This window comes from Mesoplodon mirus (genome assembly GCF_964341445.2).
Source record: "Mesoplodon mirus genome assembly, contig: HAP1_SCAFFOLD_1118, whole genome shotgun sequence".
NCBI lineage: Eukaryota > Metazoa > Chordata > Mammalia > Artiodactyla > Ziphiidae > Mesoplodon > Mesoplodon mirus.
Genome location: NW_028294949.1, coordinates 50,154 through 77,801, shown reverse-complemented (window position 1 = coordinate 77,801; position 27,648 = coordinate 50,154). Strand labels below are relative to the sequence as shown.

At 42.4% G+C, this 27,648-nt stretch overlaps 1 long non-coding RNA gene across 3 annotated transcripts in view; it reads left to right on the top strand.

Annotated features, from left to right (window-relative positions):
- The window catches only part of LOC309797855, a 49,382-nt gene that overhangs the window by 10,476 nt on the left and 11,258 nt on the right, over positions 1–27,648 (top strand). For 2 of the 3 annotated variants that reach the window (XR_014292826.1, XR_014292827.1), the window contains exon 2: positions 24,821–24,947. This is a non-coding gene — a long non-coding RNA (uncharacterized lncRNA). Of the gene's footprint in view, positions 1–22,263; positions 22,392–24,820; positions 24,948–27,648 lie in introns of all 3 variants that reach the window. The other variant, XR_014292825.1, reaches the window with a different exon arrangement.

Here is a 27,648-nt window from a genome sequence, read left to right as displayed (position 1 = left end):
AATCCTAGAGTTGTCTGCCCTCCCATAAACACATGACAAGTGCCAAGGCATTTCCAGTCAAAACACCCATGGAACCAGCAGCCTCCATCCTTTGTATTTATTATTTTATTAACAGCATTTTACACAGCATTTAACAAGCACAGCCTGCCTGCTTTCCACCACGGCTCTCAGCAGACTGAGGGGTGGAAAACAGATGGGGGTGGCGAGGAGTGGTCTCTAGAAGAGACTTCTAAGCTGGAGAGATCTCTTCAGATGGGCAAGGAAAAGGAACATTTGGGGTTCCTTTCTCCTGGCCCCAAAGAGAAGACAAAAGTAATGCTTTGGAGGAAGAAATCCCCTCTCCCTTCTCCGGAGGAAAGTTGTGCAGATGTGGTCTGTCTAGTCTCCACTTGGATTCCAGAAGGTGTGAAGCAGGGTCTGCTTTCCCAACACTCTGCCCATCAGTTATTGGTGCTTTTCAAAGAATAAGTGTATGTCTGCTATCAGTATTCTATATCCTGGTGGAAAGTTTATAACGAAAACTAATGCCTTTCTTAAGTCATAAAATGAGCCTTGTATGATTATTTAATTAAAATCTATTTAAGGACCGATTAGGCATGTAATTTGCGCTAATAATGACGATTATGGAAATGTTCGACTTAACCAAAAATCATAAAAGGAGACATTTTGGTCAGTGGGGCGACCAGGAAGGATTCAGGGAGTTGGACGGTTTTCCGAAACACACGAGGCTTTGGGCTGCAGAAAGTGCCGGGCTGCCTAGCCTCTGGGACCACGGTAGAGAGGGCTGCAGGACCCCAGGCCTGGCCGGGGCAGGCCGACCCACACTTTGCTGAGCAGAGAAACCGACCCTGGGAGTCTGAACAACCTTTATTCCCAGCTGAGGAAATGGGGGAGGGGGCCTGGGAGGAGGAAACTCTGGGAGAGCTGATGAACCGCACAGAACTCTGCGCGAAATGGCTGTGTTGTCTTGCTTTAACAATCAGCAGCGACACACGCATTGCTGCCTCGGCTAGCCTTGGCTGGAGCCTGGAGGGGTGGGGGGAGGGCGGTCTCTTGTTCCGGAGAAACCTGCCAGCTGCTGGGCTTGGTGCGAAGGCAGACACAATGCTGCTGTTGTTGGTTTGATCTCTAACTGGATTGTTAGTCTGGCCTTAACTGTGTGGTAAGGGGGGAGTGTGAAGGCTGTTTACAGCGAGTGCAAATAATGTGACAGCTGTTGGCGCACGAGCAGCGCTGTGCCTCCTCGGCGCTCACACAGAGCGCGCACCGTGCAGGCCCGCGGAGAGCTGCAGAGGTGGCCGCCCCTTGCTGGCCCGGGAGCCCTCGGATGCGCTGCGAGAGAGCCCTCGGCGGCGGCACCCGCCCCCCGCGACACGCATCTTTCTGGCTCCTGGGATCGTGGTGGACGTGCGCGCTGGTTGGTGTGTTGTGGTTTAGGGAACTTGTTAGGCAGAGGTGGCAGGAGAAGGCCTGCGGGGTCATGAGTGTCAACTGTCTGGAGGGGTTTGGCCGGGATCTGTTGACCTGGGGCCTCAGTGGCTTGTGACCGGGTTGTTAAGATTTGGGAAAATAACTTTCCGCCCTAAAGCAAGCCTGTTGGAAAGAATGTATTATTAACTGAAGGCTTTCTGGAAATTGCAGAGGCTCTGAAGGCCGTTGTTCTTCCTCTGAAATGGCCCTGTTATTCAGACAAGTTCAAGAGACGGGCGGCCGCTGTGTTCTATGCCCTCGGCCCTGTTTCCTGGATTGGAAACACAAGTGGGTAGGTTCAGGACCCGAAGGGGGGGTGAATGGGGGTGGGGAGGGGTGCAAGTCGGCTTTTGATCACCCGCCTCCCTTTGCCTTCCCGGTTTTTAAGAGCGCGCTTGCCTTTCAGCTGCAGGACCAACGGTGCTGTCTTGAGGTCTGCCCACAGCGCCACCCACTCTGTGACTTAATCAACTAAATGCCCAGAGCCCGGCCTTCTCTGAGTTCCTGGTCCTCTGCCAGGCACTGCGGGGAGGCGCCAGGGTGGGAGGGAGAACAGTTGGTGGGTGGCAGCAATACCCCGATGGGCCGGTCCAAGCTGGCGGGCTCAGGATGGTCCTCAGGTTGGTCCAGAAGATGGGCCTGCCCCTGGGCTGTCCTGGGGCAAGCTGGGTGTAAACACCACTCCCCCCAACCTCAAGGTTGAAGGCTTCCGCAGCCCTGGCCCCCGGGCTTTGGAGGATCATTTAGAGCTGACTTAACTCTATATCGTGCCCTTCTGTGTGACTTCGGCCCCTGAGTGTACAGCTTGCAGGATATCTGCAAATTATGGGTCCACCTCCGCCCCACCCTGCCCCCAGATCTACTCTCTGAGTTATAATGTGGACTTCTACATCTAGTTGGGTTCCCTAGAGGGGAGCTGGGAGATGCTTCTGGAATGATACATGAACTTCGGTGCCAGTTCTATAAACTGGTCTCTTTTTATGACGTGTGCCATTTTCTGTAGGAATGTTGCTTGCAAAACGAGTTTCGCCTTGGAGGAAAGGCGGAAAGATAGACAAGCCTGCAACGCCAAAGCGCTGGCAGTCTTTCCCTCCTTCCAGCTCTCTTAAAGCAGCCGGGCTGCATTTCCAGGATTAGACTCGTGCTTGTGAAGAGGGACTCTGGTTGGCTTTTTTTTCCCCCGAAGCAAATGCAAATCAGAGAAAAATAATTTTCTTTCAACGATATGCAACGTATTAGTCACTTGTTATCGTGCTCCGAGGCAGGCCTCATTTGCGCGTCTGCCAGCTCGCTCACATCTGCTCGGCGCTGTTTGGGGCATTTTAACCTTGGTGGTGTCGTGTCTGGTCCCACGGATCAAGGAGGAGTAATTAAGCTCTGAACAGCTAGAAGAATTCACGGGCCCCCACGTCTACCGCAGTTTTCCCACAGCTTTGTTTGGGGTGTTCCGGGTTCCAAGATGAACAGACGTGGGGTTCCTATTGTTCCTCGTAAAGAAAGTGGGAGCCCCTGTCCTCCTCTGACCCTCATCCCCAGCCTTCCCAGGACTCCCAGGCTGCACACAATCAGCAGGGAAGCCGGGTGCAGATCACAGGACCCTGTGTTTTATGCATCTTTTATTCGTAAAAAGTTCCTTTGTGCTTCCTGTGTGTACTAATGATAGCTGTCGTTAATAGCTTTCTGGTATAGCTTGTTCCTTGTGGGGGGAGGAGTTTGCAGTGAGTTCACTTTATTTCTACAAAGCCCTGATGGAGGCTGCAGTGCAGTGACACCCCCTCTAGAGTCGTGGTCTATGGATCGTTTATTCTGGATTTGTTTCCAGGTTGTGTAGACTCCAAGTGGGATCCCAGCCTGTAGGGACCAGACCCGGGGGGGTGTGGAGGGTGGGTGGGCGGGGAGGAGTGGAGTCAGGTCGATTAATTGCATTCAACCTCGGTTTCCTGTCCTGGGCTGCTGCCTCCTGTTGAGGGACACCAGCTTCCAAATGGGGCCCCCTCTTGCATACACGCGTGGTTGTGTGTGGCACAACCGTGAAAGAAAGTGAAAGGAACAAAAAGCCGAGGCCTGGCGTGGGGGGGGGCGGGTTGGCGGGGGGAAGGGGAAGTGTCTGAGGTTGGTCCAAGAGCTGACGGGGGGCCACGGCTCTGCTTTTGGGAAAGGGGGTGTGTGGCGGGCAGCCCCGGTTTGGCAGCGGCTCTCCCGGTCGATCCTTGCTGGTGCCCCCCTCCCCAAGCCCCCGAGCCCCCTTTTACAGTTGGCTACACCTGGCTTGCATCTTTGAATCGGGGAAGGTGGGGGAGGCGTCCACGGAGAGAACACTCCAGACTGGCCGAAGGGAGCGCAGGACGATGGGCCGGAGCGGTCTCCAGTCAGTGCCCACTCCCCTGGGGCGCGCCGCCGCACATCCTGGGTTCTCCGTGCGCCCACCCAAAGTTGCTTTTTGTCAGAGATTCAGCGGCAGGCGCCTGGGAAGGGGGATCCCAGAGGAGCGCGCGGGCGGGGTGAGCTGGGGTCGGCGGCTGGCCGAGAGAGCCGGTGGTCCTGGAAGGTCGGGCGGGGGGTGCGTGTGCGGGACCGGCCCCGCGCGGGGACCTGGCGGAGGAGGGGCGAGGAGCCTGCGGCAGCGCGGGTGTGTGTGGTGGGAGAGAAAATCCCTTTGATGCCGACCGATCCGTGCTCAGGGCTGAGGCGGGGGAGGGGGCGCCCTTCCCCCACTCGCCGCCGCCGCTGCAGGCCAAGTTCACTCCCGACTGACCCGAGTGGCTCGCGGCGCTATCCTGGCGCCCTGGGAGGAGGCAGGGAAGGTTCTGGTTGCTCAAAAGGTCAGGGCCAGCCACGTGAGTTTCCCGTCCCCCACCCCGTCACACCCGCACTCCTGCTCCGCAGCTCTGTTACTAATGCAAAACTTGGGTCGTGAGTGGGGACGCCTCTGGAGGCGGCGACAGCCATGACTTGGAGTGTGCCAAGAGACAGAGCCTGGGCAGGCTGGATCACTCCTCCCACCCTCCACTCCCCCCCAGCACCCATGCCCGGCTGCAGGACCCAGTCAGGCGACCTCCTTCAGCCACACCCCAGGAAGCCTGCGACCCTCCCCCCGACCTGGGTGCATCCTTGGGGTTCCCTTCTCCCCACTGCTACGCATACTGGGGAAAACATCCCAGGAGGACTTGCCCCAACGCTGCACACCCTGGACTGCTTTTTCTCATCTCCCACCTCCTCGCGGCCCCCAGTGCTAAAATAGGAACTTCTTCATCCCTCCCTTCCTTGACGCCAGTAGAGAAGTGCCTGTGTGTGACTCAGTCTGCGCTTGGAGCAGTCCCAGGAAGGGCTCCCGCGCCATGAGCTTTGGGCTTCCATGAAAGCCACACACTCTGCAGAAGGTCACCCCTCCCTGGCCCCCTCTGTGTCCCTGCCTCAGCCTTCCCTCTGCCGCAAGGAAACTATGTAGCCATTCTGGGGTTTGTTTGTTACGTAGAATGTTTAGTGGAGTCAGATGCTGTTTAATGGGTTAGATGTGGCCTGCACCAGCTATTGCCAGGCAGAACTCAAGTCCATAGTGCAGTTTAATCCTCTGGAAAACACGGTGCCAAAGATTTACAGATGAGGGGGTCAAAGTTGAAGAGGTCCGGCCACCTGCCCAGAGACACGCCATGGATGAGAGTGGGAGCTGGGAGGCTGTGGTGACTGCGCGCGCGCGCGTGTCCTCCACAGAGAACCAGCCATGCCCGTGCAGTGAGAGACACCCCTTCCCCGAAGAGGTCCCCAGCCTACGGAGGACCGTGGCACATGGCATGCTGGCTGGGAGCCCTGCCGTCTGCCCGGCCTTCTGAGCCGGAAGCTCCCCAAAACCCGTCCAGGTCTTCTTGGTCACTAACTGGATAAGTGCCTGATGCGGCATGGGGTGCCTAGAGAGTGAGGCCCTAGGAAGGGGCACCGTTAGTATTGGAGTGGAGTTGGGATGGTTTGGTGGCGCTGCTTCCCATTCCGTCGCTGTCACTTGACAAGCGTGCTGTGCAGACTTGAACCAATCCATCAGCGCCTCAAGGGCGGAGGCAGTGGAAAGTGGCCCGGTGCCAGGAGGAGCTGGGGTGGAGAGAAAGGAGAGGTGGCAGGAGTGGCCTGGTGCTGCCTTCCTCCCTGCGCTCACGCCAGCCTCTCACTGCCACTGCTCCTTCCTTTGCAATCTGTTTGTTGCCTGCCAAGGGGAGTCGCCTTTAAAGAAAAAAAACAAAACAAACGTTCTCTCCTTCTCCTCATTCCATAATGGTGTCTTCATAGCAGGAATCGGCAGAACGGTGGTGGGTACAGCTGGGGACCCGTGTGCCCCCTCGTGTCTTTTCACAGAGGGCCAAGGTGCCCTCACTCAGGGATGCCGAGGTTGGGGGGACAGCTCCTAATCTTGGTCCCTCTGACCTCTTTCTGCCAATCAGGCTCTTCTCCCCAGCGTCCAGGCCAAGCTCGGATGCTAATCATAACTCTTGGTTCCCGGACCAGATGACTGCCCAAGTCTGTCGAGGGAGACTCAAGCTCTCCTGTGCTTGGCCCTAGGGCCAGACCGAAAGCCGGAGACCACGCGGCGAGTCTGCGTTTTGCAAGCCGGGTCTCTCCCAGAACTGGGTGTTCAGCGGGCAGCCACCACAATTCCTGGTCTGTTCTTCAGAAACCAGACCCTCCTCCGTCTCCCCGGCTGACCCCTTCTCTTGGCCACCTTCCCTCTTCATCCCTATCCCACATCCTTGCCCCCTTCTCTCCACTGCTGGAAAAAAGGGTTAAAACCCAGAGCCAAGGTGTAGCTTAGCAGCTCCCACTGGAAACAGGTTGGTGCTTGTAAAGTGCTTTTCATGACTGACTTCACACATCTTGGCACTTCCAGAAGCATCACCCACCTGTGGAAGAAAAGGGGGGGGTCGTTGAGAAATAAGGGCAGATGAGCCTCTTATATACAGCAGCAAAGCGCCTGCTCTGTCTGTCATCTAAATCACGTCATTTGCCCCCTGCAGCATGACCCACAGCCAAGGGTGAGGGAAGTCACTTTTGAAGAACTTTTCCTTGGAGGTTAAAAAAAAAAAGAAGAAAGTAAGAAAGACCCCCAACTATTTCAATAGCCGCTTTTAGAAGAGGAATGGGGTGAGTGTGGCGGTGTCTCTGACCCTATCTCTGTGTCCCTTGTGCCCAAGATCCCCTTAGTTACTTCTACATCCCAGAGAGATGGGGGGTGGGCCCGTTTCTCAGTGATGGTGGGGTGTACGCAGTACGGCCTTTGCCCAGGATGAGGGTGTTCCTGCCCAGGATTTGGGCTGTCGCTCTGGAGAAGGGCCTCACGCCAGGCAGGGCCCCCGGCTCCTTGGCCCTTTCCGCTCAGGTCCATCTTTGGCCTGGAACCTGAAGAGTTAACAGTCTTTAGCTCGTTGCAATGAAATTATGGCTGGCAGTGGCGCCGCTGTTTGTTCAACAGACCTCCAGTTTTAAACAGTTCACAAAAAGTTCATGGGGCAGCTAAAGATTATAAGTGTGTGTGTGGGTGTGTGTGTGTGTGTGTGGGTGTGTGTGTGTGTGTGTAGTCAGCAGGATCCAGTACTGAGCCTTGCCCCTCCTCCTCTTGTTTCTTCACGGCCAGCCCCCCGCCCCGCCCCCACTCCCGTGACACTGGACCACGCTCGGGGCCTCAACCCTCCATCTGACCCTGTGCACGTAAGAACACTTCATCCTGACACTGGGTGTTATTTCTCTGTGCGGCGTTAATATTGAAAACCCCACCAGACAAGACCTGGAAGGGCGGGGAGAGGCTTTGAAAGCACCCCGTGGTCCCAGGTGTCTCTAAACTGCATTCCCCTGTCATGCTAAGTCCAGGCCGCCCTTTCTAAAGAAAAGCCCTTTCAAGGGAAGGGGGCTGCTGGCCCTTTTTGAGGGGAGGGGAGAGGGCTCAGTAGGATGATTGTGGCAGCGGCCTTTCTGTTTCCTCAGTCAGGTGCTCAGAGGTCCTTGTCCCAAGGTGACAACTAAAGGAGACATGTAAGAGGCAGCTTGTGTAAGTTTTGAAGACTGGAGCACCAGAAGATTGGGGCTTCGAGGGCACACATGCTTCGTCCCTCATCCTTTTCTTGAGGGTTTGGTGGAGTGACCCTTTGGCTTCTGGTATAATGTCCAAATTTCATCATGACACCCAGCCAGGGGGTGGCATGGTGTGGTCCTCCCGCTGCAGCCACGGCCAGGACACTTGCACCGAGGAATGTTGCTCCTCCACCTTTTAGATGAGGCTTCCCTGGACATCTTCCTTTTGGTCTTCCTTTTGTTAGAAGGGGCTGCAGGGGTTAGGGAGGGGACACTTTGTTGACGTGCCTTCTGGTCGGCCCTGCACTAGTGGTGGCCTGCCCCCACCTTGATTTGTATGTTCGAAACACGGAAGAACAGCCCGTGAGCCCCCCACAGGACCTTCCTTGATGCCCAAGTCCATCTGAGTCCACCTTTTCGGGGCACTGTGGCCAGCCACTGGAAATGCCCCAGTCTGTCTGAAGAAAGGGACGCTTCCTAAAGAAATAGCTTCTCTAGAATCCCACCAGGCCGGACACAACTGGGAGATCCCTGCCTCTCCTCCAGCTTCATCGTTGAGCTCTAACTCCGCGCCGTGTGTCTGCGGCGTGGGGCTCTTGATGAACAGACGGTGTTCTCTTCTGTATAGGGGCCGACGGGGGATGCTGGTGGACAAAAGCCTGTGTTAGGACAAAGAAATGCAGAGGGATAGCCTGGCTGGCTTTGGGATTCATAACATATCTTTGGGCTCATAACATATCTAACAAGATATAGCAATCTTTTTTGATTTTTTTGAAGTTTAAACAAATAGTGTACTCTGCATGAATTTTGTCTTTGAAATGAATCATTCTACTGTGGGATTTATGATGCTATAGAACTAGTTTACGAAGAAAGTGTAGTAGGCTTCACATATCTCCATATCTTATATTGATGGCATTTAAATTCTAATACCAAACTGTTATTGTTTCATAAACTAGGAGAAAATTGCGCTGATAACAAGCAGGAGAAGCTGGCAGAACCAATAGATTTTCTACTCTTTCTTTCTATTGTTTGTAAGCCTAGTTACCCTAGTTGACCAGTTAATGACAACACAAAATGAAATTTTCCTGGCTGCTAATTAATTAGCTCTAATTTCACTAGTTTTGTTACTGGTAAGGCTTCCACTAATTCTATGTGTGAATGTCTTCTTACCCTACTCATCCTATTTTCCTCTCTGAGCTTCCTCATATGTAGAGAACCCATTTGATTGACTTAAGAGTCAGAAGAGACTTACAATCAGAGAAAAAGCAAAAAAGAACGACTATAATGCCAACTAGTATAACTATTAATTAGAACTTATGTTTTGAGGATTTTCAGACAGAAGAGGGGTAGAAATGATAATAGTTTAGTTTTAGGAAGGCTGTAGTACACAAATAGAACCCCAAATCACACCACAGATAATTTTCCAGGAATTTAATATATCTGATATACACTCAATTTGTGCCCATGAATGGTGAGCAACTGGAAGTAAAGGAGAATCACAGAGTTACATTTCCGGACAAATCAGGTTATCAGAATGATGCAATAATGACAGTTTACCTCAGTCACTTCTTAGGCTTTCTTATTTACTATGCTAAATGTTAAATGAGATTGCTGAGTAAAAGCATTACAATGACTTCAGCATTGTGGGACATGAAACACAGTGAGAACTCAGAGCAGGGAAGGAAATAAGTCAGGTAAGCAGGAAAAAGAATTGAAAGAGCTGAAAGATGTATTACTTGGCTGTCAGGTGTTAGGAGAGTTTATTTGTGCTTTTTCTTAATCTTCATAACGCTCTTGTCAGAATGGTAGTAACATACCCATGTTTTTAGATGAGCGACCTTTAACTGTAGGTTGCACTTGATTGTCTGCCAGGTTTTCAAGTCTGTGATGGGGACAGTAATGTCAGAAATTTCAATCCCAGTCAAATCAAGAGCTGGTAGAAACACCATTAAGGAAGTGCATAGTTTTGACCCAAATTTAACCACATTAAAATGTTGTCCTTTCTTCTCCAGGATGATAGTCTGTATTTCAAGAAGAATTCTAATTCTTGCCCCATAACAATTTCTCTGAGTTCTTTGTGCCAACTAAAACCTTTGATTGATTTTCGTATTAGCAAAGCCCTGGAATTCTATGCAAAATGCTATGAATAGTTATCTACCTATCTAATTATTTTTAGCAAAAGGATGCAGAGCCGTTATCAGATTCTCAAAACTCAATCAGATTATCTAAGAGTTTACATTAAATGAGGTAATGAATGCCCTTTCTGGATCCAAACATTATAATATTTTTAATCCTTACCGTGGTCCCTGAAATGTCTATTATCTCTAATTATCAGTAAGGGAACTGAGGCGTCGTAAAGTCTTAAGTAAGTGAGAGGTCTGGAATTCAAATCCAGGTCAGTTTCAGTCTTGAACACCACTAATTCTATAGCCTACACTGCATTCTATACTCTTAACTGTAGATAATCAATAAATGTTCATTTATTTCCTTTACCCCAGTTGGGGACAAAGAACATGGGTGTGTGAAAGTACAGATTAGTTTTAATGTAAATGATATAACAAGAATGCTAGTCAGCAGTTACGGAATATTCATATTGTTCTAGGAGTTGAGCATTAAGTACTTTACAGGCATTCTTTTATTTAAAATCTCATATATATAATACCTACCTTAGGAAGTAGGTAATATAAATGTGCCAAGGTGATTGAAATAACGTGGTCATGTACAGGCAATGAAACTGGGAAAGAGTTTTCTGGGCTGATGGTTGAATTTTGGCCAAGACATTAAGGGGAGAAGGGATGAGCACTGGTGGGGAGACTGAAAACTTATTCATCGTAGGGAGAAAGCACTGGTGGAAGCATTGTGCTGCTTGCTTAAGAACTGTTACCCTCATAACCCGAAAACTGAGGTTTTGCTGAAAGCTGAAGGCAGATTTCTTGCAGTGTGAAAAAGAATTTACTGATATCTCTTCATCTCTTCACGTTTGAACACGACTGTTTTGCAGATTTGTTGAAATGACTCAAGTTCTCTTTCAGATCTGGACTAAATGTCTATATCACAGCATTAGGGCCCATGGAGCAGCATTTGCAAGCCCATACTCACCTCCCCCCTTTTTAGTGTTTTGCACTCTGGAAAAGCAAACAACAGCAACAACAATATCTTATTTCCTTTTATCTATAGTTATTATTAATCTTGTCAGGAAACCCAATTTGATATATTTATGCTAAAATATAAATGAGATTTTTCCAGTTTTATTGAGATTTAATTGATATATAATATTGTATCTGTCCAAGGTGTACAATGTGATGATTGATATATATAGATATAGTGTGAAATGATTACCACAATAAGTTTAGTTAACCTTAATTCACATAATTACAAATTTTATTTTTGTGATGAGAACTTTCAAGATCTACTCTCTTAGCAACTTTCAAACATAAAATACGGTATTGTTAACTTCAGTGACCAAGCTGTACATGACATCACCATTACTCACTTATCTTATAACTAGAAGTTTTTATCTTTTGATCATCTTCACTCATTTTCCTCACCTCCAACCCCCAGCTCTGGCAACCATCATTCCATCCTTTCTATCATGAGTTCAGTATTTTAGATTTCACATGTGAGATCCTAAAGTATTTATCTTTCTCTGTCTGACATTTCATTTAGCTTAATGACCCCCAAATCTACCCATGTGGTCACAAATAGCCAGGTTTCTTTCTTTATCATGGCTGAATAATAGTAGGTTGTATGCACCCCATTTTCTTCATCCATTCATCCACAAAAAAACAATGAGGTTGTTTCCATGTCTTGGCTACTGTATTAGGTTGGCCAGAAAGTTCATACAGTTAATGAATACACTGTTCAATAAAACTTGGTGAAAATGAAAAATGTGTCTTTTATTTTTACTTAAAATAAATCTTTGACAAAGCCAGCTAGGCATCCCTTTGAGTAATGACTTATATCATGTTGAAATATTTTAAACATATGAACAGTAATAGCTTAAATGACAAATGTTACTAATATTGACACAATTGATCAAGGAGAATATGTTAGAATATGTTAAAATGCAGATGGACAGTGAAAGAACAAATATAACTTTTAACTAAATATTGTCTTGATATTTAGACCATTGGTTAAGAACATAACAGGTTTCATCCATTTCAAGAAAGCAGAATATTTGCAGATCACTTAACATTTACTAGGTATGTTCTCAGTCTGGAAGGATATATTTCATTTACATGTGTCATTTAATTTAACCCCATCCCTCTGTAATAGATAGTGTTATCCCTATTTGCAGATAGGAAACAGGCTCAGAAAGATTAAGAATGTTACCTAGTTTTAGTAGGTAGCCAAACCTAAACTGATCTAATTCCAGGGCACAGCTCTTTCTGACAGGTCAGTGTGGGTCTTTATCTCTTTGAGAATTGTTGAACATTAAAAGCCTTCTTCCAGGTAAATGCATAAAGAAACAACATGAGCAATGATATAACAATACAAGTCTCACTAAATAATTAGTGTGTTTGGCCCTGCTTTTGCTGACAGATCTTTTGCAAAATTGCTTTTCTCTGAGATAGTGGACTTCAAATATTTTCTTTGAAGACTTTCCTAAACTATACCTATCAGAAAGCTACTTTGCTTTAAGGCTAAAGAAAAATGAAAGCTTACTTAACTACACTTAGGTGCCACGGTCATACTATGGACTCTACACCTGCCAGGATTCACGCTAAGATAGGGTGGCTCCGCAAACTGTCCATAGTGCTGTGATTTCTTTCTGATACTTTGAAGTAGAAATAATTTAATAACTATTCACAAAAGAGAGAAACACTGTTTCTTGGTCCTCAATATCATACTGCTGTAGGCTAATTCTTTCTCTCTTCTGTTGCCCCTTAGTATAGAGAGTGTGTTTTGGGGACCCTCCTTCACGATCTTCTCCATTCCAAGAGCATCTTACATAAATCCAGGACTTCTCAAGCAGCCAGTTTTGCCAGATGGTCTTAGGGTTGGTTGTACCCATATATGTATAATCCTGAACTTCTCAAGTAAGGTCCTTATAGAGCATAATGGTTAAGAGAATTGGTGCTGATACCAGACCTGAGTCCAAATACTGCCTATGCCCCTAACTAGCTGTGTAACCTTGGAGAAATAACTTAAGCCCCTTAAACGGATTAGATTTCTCACCCGGAAAATGGTATAATAAATACATCTACCCCATATGGTTAGTGTGTAAATTAATGTAACTTGAGATAGTGCATGTTAAGCATTAGCACAGTGCCTGTCTCTTGTTAGTCATACCTGCTTTTATTATTAATTATTCTCTTTATATTCCCAGTTTCAGCTAGGTGCCTAACATATAATAGTTGTTCAGCAAATATTTACTGGATTGAACTAGCTCTGAAATTTAAGCATTGGGTCAACAGCAAAGTAGTCACCCCACCATCATTTCTCCCACAGAAAGGGAGAATAGATGGAAGCCAGCCATCATACTTTCTTTTCTTATTCTAAACTTCCCATCCAGGCCCAGCAATAAAATAATCTTCCTGAACCCCAACAATTTCGAGAATTTTTCAAATCACACTATTTGAAAATAGTTGGGTTTCCCTAATCTAATATGTCCCCAGACCCCAAGGTCACCAAGCTTATATTAATGAAGTCTAGTTAAGATAAATGATTACAGTTAGTAAACCAACTGCTTATGAGCTCATTGGGCTTTTTAAAATTTACTATCTGCACTTCATAGAGACACAAGTAGTTTGCTTTTGTAGGACACTCCACAGTCAAAGTAGTCTTTTAAAAAGCACAAATCAGATGCTATTATCGCACTGCTTCTAATCTCTAAAGGCTGTCTATTGTAAAGAGATGAAAATTTCAACTACTTAGCCAGGTTCACAGGGACCATGTGCTCTGGTCACTTACTACATGTTTCCCTGACCTTCATGGGGTTCGAGGCACAGTTGTCTTTTTCAGTCCCTCAGATGCAACAAGCTCTAGTTCTTGCTCTCCCAGCTTTAGATTGGCTAATCCTTCTACCCAGACCAATTTCCCTCTGATCACTAAGGTCTCGGTTCAAACGCCACCACTACTATCTTGACCAAAGAGACCTGCCTCCTCACTGCCTCTCCATCCCACTGTCCAGTCGTATTTCTGTCGCTGTACAAAATGTATTTACATGTTGACTCTGTCTTCCTCCACCACTGGACACTTGCTTAAGAGCAAGGACTTTGTAATTTTTTGCTCACCACTGAATCTTCCAAGGCTTGCAGCAGACACTGGCACATAGAAGGTGTGTAGGAAACGTGCGTCTAATAAATGAATAAATATGTGAATGGAAGAAAACTGTAAAACACTAACACAAGAATATTCTTCTTTCAAAAGAATAATGAAAAATAATTTCATTCAATAAGAGTCAATCTTAGTTACTGATACATGACTTAGTAGTTCCCATTCAATTAAAAATGTTCCATTTTTTTCCTGATACTTCACAAGTCATTAATTAAATGTTGCTCGCTTTTAAGGCCAATCTGTGAGACATTATTTAACTTGTCTACTCTAAAGTTCCGGCATTAACTCAGGCGGGGCTTCACCAAGTACTGATCATGTGACCTTGGCCTCTCATTGCCTCAGTTTTCTCATTTGTAACGTGGGTATAATAATAGGCTTATTTCATAGGCTTATGAGGAGGAAAACCTCATATATATATATGTGTGTGTATATATATATGTATTTAAACAGTGTCTTAGAATAGTGTCTGGCACATGGTAAGCTTTATAGAGTATTGACTGCTGCTCCTAGTACTGTTATTTTGAGAACTAACTGTTGAGAATAATCCTTCATATACTGGTTTATTCCACTGAAGATAAAGGAAACTAATAGAATATTAGAAATGAGATTAAACACAGAAAGCCAGTAAAATATACCAAGACAGAAGATGATGAGAGTGTAAAAGCATAGAAGAAAAGAAACGGGTTTTGTTTTTGTTTTTCTTTTTCTTTTTTAAAGAAGGAAAGAGCCTAGAATTAGGACAAAAACTATTCATTGGCTATACTGACATGGAGATCGCTGGTGACCGTCATAAGTAAAATTTCAGGACAGTGGGCAAAGAGCTTACGGTGAGAGAAGTCAGATGGATGTAAATTATAGAGTAAATGGGACGTGAGGACATGGAAACAGTATATGAAGATAACAATTTTGAAAAGTTCAGACATGAATTGGCTAAAGAAGATATGCAGGGATTAGGGGAGGAGGGAGGCTTTCATGTTACACGTATAGTTTTTAACATTTTAAGTTGGAGTTACTAGTCTAGAATGAGGTTGAATTTTGGCAAGAATCATTCCTAAGGAGTAGCTGGGTTGTAGAAAACGCAGTGCTGTGAAGTACTTGAGAAGATGAGGGAAAACGAAATGCTGTCTGTAGTGCACATGGCCTTTTAACTTTCACTCCTGTAGTAAAAGGGAATACAAAGAGCAACGCAAATGCTAATGAATTAATGGATTTGGCAGTGGACTATTTACTGACTTCTGAGTTCTTAATGAGCTATGAAGCACCTCACCAGCTCAGAGTGAAGGAAGTAGAGAGGATGGAGGGACATTTGAGGAGGGCAGGTAAAGCTTCTCAGAAAATAGTCTGTAAGGAGAATTAGAAAGAACGTACTGTAAGTCACAGCAATATTTCCAGTCTTGAAAATCCATTTGAAGTTGGTGATTATTAATTTATTGGAATACCAATTTGCCCTGCCACATGATTTTTCTCCAGCTACCTGGATATAAGTTACACAGAGTCAGAAAAGAGTGAGAGATAACAATCGAGGGAAAATACAATTAGTATTTTTTTTACCTTTTTCCACTTCCCCGCTCCAACTCTGGGGAGCCTTCACGGACATGACTGCCCTCCCAGCCTCCAGCAGCACTCTGTTATCAAAGAATTCAAAGAAATGGAACATAGGTTTCCAACTTACTAATTTAGCAAAATCAAAAATTATATATAATGTCTTCTGTTGGCAAAGATTTTTGCAATATAATTTGGTTCCATCTTTAGACAAGTAATTTGGCAATGTCTAGCAAGATAAAAATGTTAATAGCTTTTTACACATTAATTCTAATTCTGGAAGCTTATGGCAACAAATAATTTATAATCCCCAAAATTATTATATAAAGATGCTCATTGTCATGTCATTTGTAATAACAAAAAATTGGAAACACCTTTAATTGTTAACAATAGGAAAATAGTTAAGGAAATTATATCCACTTAGTAGAAAGCTACACAGTTACTATATTATAATTACAGGATGATGGAGCAAAATAGAATAATGCTTAATAAAGAAAGAATGAAGAAAGCTGACCTAAAATTGTGTCTTCCTTATGACAGTAATTATGTAAACATATAAATATTTATTAACACTTAAAACCAAAATAAGGTTTTAAAAGCTCTGTACCAGTAATGGGGATTTTATGTTTGTTTCAAAATATTTTTTAACATAACTCTTATAATTTTGTTTTTTCTACTCCTTTTCTTAAGAATTTCTTATTATTACCTCATTTTTCATTTCATAGTTTCAAATAAAGTCAGCAATTTTATCATCAGGGGAGATTAGACTCATTTGACAGTTCATAATTCCAAGTTATTTTGTATAAAAAGACCATATACACTTGTAGGTACTTTCAAAAAATAAGATTTTGAGAATTTTTTTTTTTTTTTTGCTTAGTCTTTCCTAGTATGGAGATTAAGCAAACTACCTAAAATTGCCAGCCATTCTTTTTTCGTTTTTCTCATTTTATTCACAGAAATGATAACAAATGAGTCTGCAGTTGCCTCTGCCAATTTCTTAAATCCTCTATTATCCACATTATAAAATCATACTAATATGAATGCTTCCAGTATTTTCAGAGCTCTTTAGTTATTATACTTTAGCATTCTGTATGAAGTATCTTATGTAAGTGTAAAATTTAGACTCAACTTCTGGAAGCTTTTGATTTCTTGGTTCAAAAGTGAGAGATCCTTAGTTCAGCCATATGATTAACAATTACTTGTATAGTAGGAATCTCCTAAATTATTGTTTTATGGATACCTGGCAGTTTTCTTGCCATTTCTCAGAAGTTCTCTATTAAACACATTCTCTCTCTCTCTCTCTCTCTCTCTCGCTCTCTCTCTCTCTCTCTCTCTCATACACACACACACACACACACACACACATTGTGATTAAAAGCACAGACTTTGGCATTATGAAGTCTAAGGTTCAATTTCCAGTTCTGTAGTTTCTGGGCCACCTCACTTTAGGCAAGTAACCTAATATCTCTTAACCTTGTTATTTTCATCTGTAAAATGGAGATTACAATTATATCAGACAATCCTCAAAACATCCGTAATGATTTTAGAGTTTCAGAGTCAGGTACAAGCAGGCACTCAGTAAATGGCTAGTGCTTTTATTACTTTATTATTATTTAGGTCTTGATTTTCCTTGAGTCTGTGAGTCCCCATAATGAAATGTAATTTCCAGTAGATTGAGTAACACCTGTGTTCACCAAAAATTGTAACTGAGTTCATTACTTTCTGTGCAACCCAGATTAGTTTTCTGCCTTTTTTTCTGTGCTGTATGTAGGTGTTCAATAGATTTATTTAATAAATGAGTGAATGCATGCGTGCGTAGATGAATTTTTAAATGTTTCTTTTTGAGAAGGTAGAACAGATGTGACACAGTTGAACAGGTAAGAAAATAGTCCATGGAAAAAATAGCAAAGTCACGTATGTGCCCAGGGCCAGCCTAAGGAGAGCTACTTTTTTTTTTTTAAGGGGAAATGTGTTGAATAGCTTATTTTAATTATTTTTAAAAGTTAAGTACAGGGACTTCCCTGGCGGTCCAGTGGTTAAGACTTCGCCTTCCAATGCAGTGGGTGTGGGTTCAATCTCTAGTCGGGGAGCTATGGTCCCACATGCCTCACAGCCAAAAAACCAAAACATAAAACAGAAGCAGTATTGTAACAAATTCAATAAAGACTTTAAAAAGTGGTCCACATCAAAAAAAAAAGTTAAGTACAAAAATTTGCTGATGATTAACATATTTAGCACCAATAAAATAATGTGAGATTAGCTGTACTAAAACAGAATGTTGAGCTACATTCACATTAAGTGACATTATATATTCTAAATTTGTGGAAAACTTCTGAAATGGCTGATAAAAAGGAAGATGGTGAGCGATCTTTGAGCAGAAAAAGACAGAAAGAGAAATGGCCTTTTCTACATCCTATTGTGCCTCTAAGTAAAATGCTTGGTAATCTAGCTACAAAGCTATATGTCCTTTGGCTTTAGGCACCTACTGTGATTTACCTTGTGAAGATCAGATTTTGCCATGGAGAGGATCTGTAAAAGTATCACACATTCCAGTACCATTGGCAACCACAGCTACCAAACACTCCAATTTAAATTGATGAACCTAATATCAGATGATAGTATCATTTCCTTGTGGGTGTTTTGGGAAAAGGTGGGTAGGAAATGTATAAGAGTGAATACTTTATTAACTGAAAAAACAATTCATCATTTTGAAAACATAAAATACATTAAAGTTGTTATAGCATCAGGCATTAATATTTCACTGTACTTTAGTCATTGCCTACAATCAACATTTTCTGCCCTTTGAAAGAGAATCATGCTTGTGGTATGCATTAATCATATAAAAGATTAAACACTGAAAAGAAATTCAGCCTTTAAAGACAATTTGCTTTGATTTATTCAGTGGGTTCTTCCAAAAAGTTAATACCAAGAATTATTGCTTGTTGAATTGGAGTTACAAATTCTTTCAGAGTTACTTAGTATTTTCTGTAATATCAGTATCAAGGAAGGTAAAGCAAATTTACATATTTATTAGGAAATACAGGCACATAATCATAAAACAAGAAAACACAGCCATTTTTATAGACTTTACTTTTTAGAAGTGTTTTAATTTTACAGAAAAATTGAGAAGATAGTGTAAAGTGTTTCCATATACACCAGACCCATTTCCCTCTATGATGATCCACTTACATTAGTATGTTACGTTGTTACAATCAATTAACAAATATTGATACATTATCATTTACTAGAGCCCATACATTAGTCCAGTTCCTTAGTTTTTACCTAATGTCCTTTTTCTATTCCAGGATTTCATCCAAAACATCACATTACATTTAGTTGCCGTGTTTCCTTAGGCTCCTCTTGGGTTTGATAGCTTCTCAGATTTTCCTTGGATGACCTTGACAATTTTGAGTACTTAGGTTTTTGTAGGATGCCTACTACTAGAATTTGTTTGATGCATTTTTCATGATAATATTAGGATTATGTGTTTTGGGGAGGAAGACCACAGAGTAGAAGGGTTATTTTGTCAGATCACATCAAGTGTACAAAGTATCAATATGCATTATGAATGCTGAGGTGGACCTTGATCACCAGGCTGAGGTAGTGTTTTTCAGGTTTCTCCATCGTAAGATTACTGTTTTCCCTTTTTCATACTGTACTTTTTTGGAAGGAAGTCAATATGCTCAGCCCACAACTAAGGAATAGGGAGTTATGCTTAAGATGGAGTACTACATAAACTATTTGGAATTCCTTTGCACTGGAGATTTATCTATTCTCCTGCGTTTATGTATCCAATTATTTATTTATATCAGAAGAACTCATGGATTTTTATTTTATACTTTGGGTTATAATCGAATTCTACTTTAGTTACTTTGTTCCTCAAATTGCTCTAGTCCTGACCCTTGTGAACTCTTTTCAGTTGGCTCTTGTGCCACTCTGAGGTATCCCCATCCTATATATTTTTTTGGAACTTCCTTACTTTCTGACACTATAAGATGGTCTTGCATATAAATCTTGTATATTTACTGCCCCAGTCCTAGAATCAGCTAATTCTTCAAGGATAACTAGGTCTTTTTAGTGGAGAACGGTATTAGACAGCAGGATCTGGGTGTGGGGTGCGCTAATTGCTGCTCAGATGTCATTGCTTCTAGATCTTCTCAGCTGACAGAGCAAAGAGATAATATGTGTGTACATTACCCATGTATATGCACATATCTGTAAGTATCTCTCTACATGACCATGTGTATTAAGGTAATATGAAGCAATATTAAGCTAAACATGAATGTATATTGATGTTTCCAACTTTAATCTGTTACCACATAGATCATCTTAGCCTCATCTCTTGCTTATCTTTAAATTTCAACTCCAGCAAAACACTTGGCTTTTAGAAGTATGAAAATCAAATTGTAGCAACTTTGGGAAGCCACATCATCTAGCAAAATAATTCTTAAAGTGCAAGGTGTATATCATCAAATTTTAATTTACAGTCAGCAGTACTTTTTAACATCAAAAGGCCTCCAGACCTCTGCTTCCAAGAAGATGAAGTAGCCCATTTCTCCCAGGTTCTCCCACTTAAAACTAAAACCCTGAACATAACAACAAACAAACATAGGAAGACGCTGAAAGGTGGAAATGAGAAGGCAGACTTAACTAAGGACTTTGGGACTTGAGGAATGACATGGTGATGAGTCCCCTGTGTTTCCTGTTGCTTCCCATACATCCTGGAGAGGGTATTACAGGACCCCCAATCAATAACCACCAACAGAACAACAGACAAAAAAGCTTCAAAAAGACCCCTACAAAACCCTGTTCCCCCTAGCCAAAGTATGAGGAAAGGGGTTGCTAAAGACAGAAGACCATTTGGGCAATAATATACACACCACTCGAGCCAAGTGCCAGTGGAATGTACACACTACTCGAGCCAAGTGCCAGTGGAATAGTGCACCCATCCCCTATGTCCTGTTGTTTCACTTGGGCCAAGGTAGGATTTGATCTTCCACACCACCCCACTCCTGCCCTCCAGAAGAGCCAGCGCTCTGATTCCCCACCAGGGTTGTTTCAGTGTGGTCCAGTGGTGAGCTGAGCCTCCACCCCTTTCCATGAGCAAACAGACTTTAAAAGGTGGTGCCTGACAGGCTAGTTAACACTGGGCTGCCCTCACACAGTCATGGGGTCCACTGGTGGGACTTAGCCTCCATCTCTCCCTGACATCAATAAGAATAGGATGTTACAGGTTGGAGGGAGTAGGCACCCCACTAACCCCCAACACATGATGTCAGTGAGACCCACTGGGGTGCTGAATCCCCATAACCATCCTGAGGCAGTAAGACAGAATGAGACGGCACAAGCAGGGCTAGTTGGCACTTCTCTTCCTCTTACCCTGGTGTCAGTGGGGCCAGCAGGTAGCTGACCCTCTACCCACACCCGGCATCAACAAGAAGGAATGAAGCGGGAGGAAGGACAGCAAACACTTCACTTCTCCCCTCCCCTGGTGTCAAGAAAACTACTGGGGAGATGAACTTCCACTCCTACTAAAAGGCAACACAATGATATTAATGTTCCACTTTGGGGGGAAGGTGTCAGAAGGGCCATAGGCTAGCTGAACTTCTCCTTGATCTGTCTGCAGTGAGACAATGTAAGTGCCCACTTTTGCTGGGGTATTGTCAGTAGGGCCCAATGGAAATCTGTACATCACTCCCCAGTCCTCATACTACGCCTCAAATAGGATGACTTCCTTCTAAAAAGTAATAATAAAATTAAATGGGATACAGAGTCATATAATAACTCACAATGTTTAGAATACAATTGAAAAATACTCATGACACCAAGAACCAGGAAATCACAGAATAAATGAGAAAAGACAATAAACATACACCAACACTGAGGTAAAACATCTATTGATATGATCAGACAAGGATTTTAAATAAGCTGTCACTTAAATGCTTCAATTAGCAATTATGCGTTCCTTGACAGAAATGGGAAAAATAGAAAATGTAAACAAAAAACTAGAAGTTATAACAATAAAAACAAATGAGAACAGTAGAACTGAAAAATACAACAATGAAAAATCTTTGCTCAAGAGTAGAGTGGAGATTACAAAGCATAGAATCATGAACTTAGAAGAGATCAGTACAATGTACCATATGTACAGAGAAAAATAGACTGAGGGGTAGAGATGGGAGAAAGAACAGGATCTCAAGAACGTGTAAACAGTAACAAAAGCACTAACATTAATATCATCAAAGTTCCAGAATGAAAAAAGAGAGCAAGTAGGACTGACAAAGTATTCAAAGAAATCATGACTAAAAAGTTCCCAGTTTTTTAGAAGACATAAACACAAATTCAAGAATCTGAACAAACCCAAAGAGGAAAAACGCAAAGATATCCTTGCCAAGACGCATCATAATTAAACTTCTGAAAAGTAGAGACAAAAAAAATCTCGCAAGTGGACAGGCAAAAACAATGCATCACTTATTGAGAAACACCAATTCCAATGACAGCATATTTCTTGTCTAAAACTCTGGAGTCAGAAGCATTGACATAACATTTTTCAACTGCTAACAGAAAAGATCGCTCAGCCACAAATTCACACTTTTATCTCCACTTTCTTGTTTGACTTACATTAATGGACTACTAACTCATCTTTGTATATCCGGGACTGCCGTCACCCTTCTCCAAAAATCTAGTCACAGTATTTCCAGAGTGATCGTTCTGAAAATGAAACAAATTTTTCTTATAAAAATACCTGATTGTGTTATGAAACTTGTCTCTCTTCTAAGTTACCAGTTAAAATCCTTCAGTGGATTCCCATCTTTCTTGGAGTAAAATCTCACATCCAAACTCTCTTTGTCCTTTTGGGCTGCTGTAAGATTATATTGCAGGTTGGGTGGCTCATAAACAACAGGCATTTTTTTCTCACAGTTCTGGAGGCTGCAAGTGCAAGAATAGGGTGCCAGTATGGTCAGATGAGGGCCCTCTTTTGAGTTCCAGACTTCTCATTGTAACCTCACATGGCAGAAGAGCTTCAGGAGCTCTGTGGAGTCTCTTTTGTAAGAGCACTAATACCGTAATCATTTCCCAAAGGCCCCTCCTACTAATACTATCACCTCCGGAAATTAAGATTTCAACGTATAAATTTGGAGGGGAACACAAAGACTAGACCATAGCACTTAGTATACATACATGGACCATTCATGGTCTGGCTTCTACCACCCTCTCCATTGTCTTCTTTTCTAACACTCCAGTGAGCATTTCATTTTTTTTTTTTTTTTTTTTTTTTTTTTTGCGGTACGCAGGTCTCTCCCTGTTGTGGCCTCTCCCGTTGCGGAGCACATGCTCCGGACATGCAGGCTCAGCGGCCATGGCTCATGGGCCCAGCCACTCTGCAGCATGTGGGATCTTCCCGGACCGGGGCACGAACCCGTGTCCCCTGCATCGGCAGGTGGACTGTCAACCACTGTGCCACCAGGGAAGCCCCAGTGACATTTCTTATACTGATTATGAATGGAACTCCTTTCTGGACTGATCCTTAACCATTCATTTTCTGGCAAACATGAATTTATCTTCTCTTTTCCTCAAAAATTCACCCTTCCTTCATGTTACATATCCACTTCAATTGCCTTCTACAGGAAGCCCTACTGATATCCCCCATATACTACTCTCCACAGCATGCATTAAGGTCTTACCGTGTCTTCCTATAGCACTCTATAATAATTTTTACGGTAACTATGGATTTTCTTATTTGAGTGTCACAATACATTGACTTCTAGGTGGCACGATAATGATTTTAGTAACAGTAACACTGGTGCCTAGTTTAACCCATGGCATACTTTAGGTGTTCAATAAATGTTGGTTGAATTAGTGAATGAATGAATGAATGAATGGTCAGTTTGAAATCTTAATCATGTTACTTTTCAAAAATCTGTTAAAAAGATACCCACATTTTTCCAGACGATTAGGGACTTAGGATCTTCAACTTGATTTAATAGAGGAAATTTTTACTCATACATCATGATTAAATACCTCAAAGTAAAACCATTAACCCAGGAATTTAAGGTTATCCAGTTGGACTTGCAAGCCAGTAATTAATATCTCCTGCCCCGACTGTATTAGATGGTTTCACTGCTCCACTCATATCTCCCCAGCACTCATCATTCCACTATATGCTGATAGACTCATGCTACCACCTGCAATTATCCACCTTAAGGCAGGCCAGAAATGTACAGGAGTTAATGTATCTGGGTGTAGCTTTCAACCAAGGACAGAGGGGGCTGGAAGATAAGTACTTCAAGTTTCTCACCAATTCTTAGGATAACTCTGAGACATGTTCTGTAGAGTTTCACAGAACTCCCCTGAAGTACTGGCAGCAGTTCCCTGCAGGAGTAATTTATTCAGTAATGCACCTCTGTTGTCTTCCTTCCATGCCTCCATTCTCAATTTCTGCTCCACTTCTGAGTTTTCTGGAAGCACCTCCCAGATGAACAGTTTGCATTCAAATTATTGCCTCAGGTTCTGCTTCTAGGGGAATTCAATTTATAGCCTCCTACCAATCCGGTGCTCCTTACAGAGCCATCACTGGTACAAGTACCAAGGCATGGCACATTTGTATCACTCCTCCTAAATCCTAATATTTTTAAACAGATAGAAAAGAGCGTGACCTTGAAGAGAAAAATAATTTATATGAGAATAGCCAATGGATAAAGGGAAGGAGAGACAGTGCCATTTGTTTTCCATTAATGATAGTGTGAAATTTATGGGCAGATGGTCTAACAGGTGTGAGTATAATTTGAGGAGCCTGCTCCCTTGGTTACAGAAGACTGCTATTGTTATTATTATGGAGGCACAACCTCATGACTTTATTGCTTCGCTTGATGTAGCCTTTTCCTTTACCCTTAAATCTTTCTACATCACTGAATTGCAGCCAATAGCTTTATTTTCTCCCTATGGCTCCATCACAAAAAAGACACACATGTGCACACACACACACACACACACACACACACAGAGTTTTGTGTATGCCAGTGCTCGAAAAGACAAGCTCATGGTGCATGTATGCAATGGATATTGTACATTACAGGTCTCTGTGAAATAGTCTTCTGCAGGTTCCTATGTTTATTTTATGAATAATTAACTTTAGTAAAGTTAATTTCCTGAAGATCTTGATAAAGACTGAAGAAAGGAAGTAAATTTTAAAGAAAAAGACTTAGAAACTTGCCCTTTTTGCCCTCTCTTTGTATCTTAATGAACAAAGGATAACTGGGCCTTTTTTGAAGTCTTTGCTTGAGTTGAAGACACAAAATGCAACCTGTACTCTTATCATAATATGTACAGTTCATGAGTACACAAACTTATAAACCGTGAATTTCCCTAAAGTTATTATACCATTTAGAAGATATTTGCTTGGACGTTTACTTAAAACCAAACAATTGAGGTCTATATGTCCAAATAATTTCCTTCTCTCTTGCTGTCTCCATTTCAGTTTCCTGAGTTTCTGGGAAGGCCTTGTTTCCCCAAAGGAACGATTTCTGGTAGAAGTCTGAAGGTCTGACCCAAGAAAAATAATCCAGTATAGCCAATGAATTGAGGACAAGAAGGTTTCCAATCAGGTAGGAACATTTAATCTCATACATTACAATCACCTTAAGTAAGGTGTGCTGATAGCTGGATATGATTTAACTGCTTGGAAAAAGATGCATATATAACCTACCTCACAAGGAAGTTGGTCTCAATTCCCTTAGAGGTTGTGGTGTTTATCAGAGAGTGCCTTGGGGGAAGACGAATACAATAACAGTATGATGCTTTTTTTTTTCATTTTTAGCTCATTGTTGCCACGTACACTTGGTGATCTTGGTGCCTGTGGTTTAATCCCAGGAGGTTAGACATGTGGAATAGCACATTAACCCTTTTTAGTATTTTCTCCCAAGACAAATCATTTTTATAGGTTGTCTCCATGGTCTTCTAGTTGCTTATCAAAATTAAGCATCAAGTCTTCTAAGTGAGCAAAGCCCCAGTCAGTGTGAGGAAATCAGCTTAGTTCTTATTGGGGCACATCTTCTTGGTCTTGGCACAAAGTGAGTTCACATAGGGAGTTAGAAGGAGGAGAATGGGGCATGCGAAAGGGGAGTTCTCTGTTCTCATTTACCTATGCATGTTGAAACTCCACTAACAGTTTTATTTTCATTAGCAATTTGTGATAAAAACTTAGGGTAAAGGGAATAATGAAGCTGTCCCATTATATGGCAGGACAAAAGATAGTAGTGACATCAAAATCAGGGCCTATCCATCTCATTTGCAGTTATCTACTCAGTGTTTAGCATGGCATTTGACCCCTCGTCAGTATTCAATAAGAAGATGCGTGTTGAATGACTTAGGGATGAATTAATGAATGAAGAAAGTTAATATGGTAGAAAATGTGTTTTATCCTTGTATTTTCGTGTGTTGACTTCTATATTCCAAGACCCAGAACTGTAAGTGACACATAGAATATAATCAATAAAATTTTGTTGAAAGAATGAATGAGTCCCCACAATTCTAAGAATAATTTTAAGACCAACACAGACCCCATATCTGCCAAGGTCTATGACAGAAGTATCCAGAGATGAAAGCCTGGATCTCAGCTAGTGGTAGAGCTGACAGAATTTATCTAGTTTTAATAATTTACATCTCATCCCATTACATCTAGGCATAGTACCTACGTGAGCCATACAATTAAATATTGACTGAAAAAAAATGCACAACCTGAAAGTTGAGAATTATGTTTTATTTGGAGGACATACTTAGGACTTAAATCAGGAGACAGCCTCTCAGATAGCTCTGAGGGACCCTTCTGAAAAGGTAAGGGAGGGCACAGGATATTTAGGGGTTGTTGCAAAAAAAACCCCAGGTAGTTGGAACATCAAAAGATTACTGTTAATTAAAGAAACTAAGTTAAGTTAATAAATTTAGCACTTTCCTATATATGGTGAGATGCAGGAATCTGGTCTCATGGAAATCTTTCCCTTGATATGCACTTTAATTATCTAGGGCCAGTATCCTGTTTTCTCCATCCTGAATCCCCTCAGGGTGCTGATGGCTTGATGGCTGTAACATTCTTTGTTACTGATACCGAAGGCTACATTCTTTGTCCACGTAAATGACTTGAATATGGATAGTAAATCTGTGGATTTGCAAAACGTAATTCTTGGAGCATTTTTAGAAGGGCAAAGTTAAGGGCAATTTCAGAATCACTAGCAGCTAAAATTGCTGTTTATACTTTTCCACCTGTAGGTAGTAATCTGCTGTTGCTATCTTCAGTATTCCCAAGGGATAACAAAAGCCATTTAATTCAAGAAAGAAATGTAAAATTTAGCACAATGCAACTTCCACAAAACCAAACACACAAACACACACCCAACTCTCGCAGATATGAAGTAATAATCTAAAATAGAATCCTGGAACTAATTGCAAAAAAAGAGCAAATGTACTCATATTGGATAATTTTATTCTTTTATTAATGTTTGATATATATACATATATGTATTTATTAATAAAATTCAGAGTTGCTATATGGAGAAATAGCTCTGTACCAATATTGTCTTTGTATGTGTTTATCAATAATGTATGAGATTGCCTCCTATGCTCCTTTTCCTTTATTCTCTTGCAGGCAGTAGATGTAGTTATCGGTTGTTTTTAAAATTTCTAGGCAGCCAAAGGACTAGTATCACTTAAATAAAGAATGCAAATTGTCCCAAAGTAGGAACAATTTTCCTTCATTATGGAACATAAAGTCCTCATATGAAGGGGGAAGAATTTCATAGCTAAAAGCTTTCAACTACAGAAGATTTATGAGTAACTATGTATGTTGTTTCAAAGTGGACTCTCTATAATTAATGTCTAAGGGTTATCTTTGGTATACAATGTATTTTGATTTTTTAAATATTATTAGATAATATACAAAAGAATATATTTAATTGTATGTAAGTTATGATAAATAATAAAAACTCCTGCAAACACACCACCGAAACTAAGAACTAGAATCAAAACTGCTGAGTCTTCTCTCTGTTCTCTACCCTGATCCCACCTTCCTGCTTTCACCCAAGAAATCACTCTGATCTTGGCTCTATGTTCAACATCCACATAATTTTTATCTGATTTTGCTTATTATTGAGATTTATAAAATTGATATCATACTTTAGTCTTCTGTGCTTGCTTTTTTTACTCAACATTATATTTCTAAGGTTCACCCACTTTACTTTAACTAGTGTTCATTCATTTGTACTACTGTATAATATTTTATTGTATAAATACAAGAAAATGTCTTTATTATTC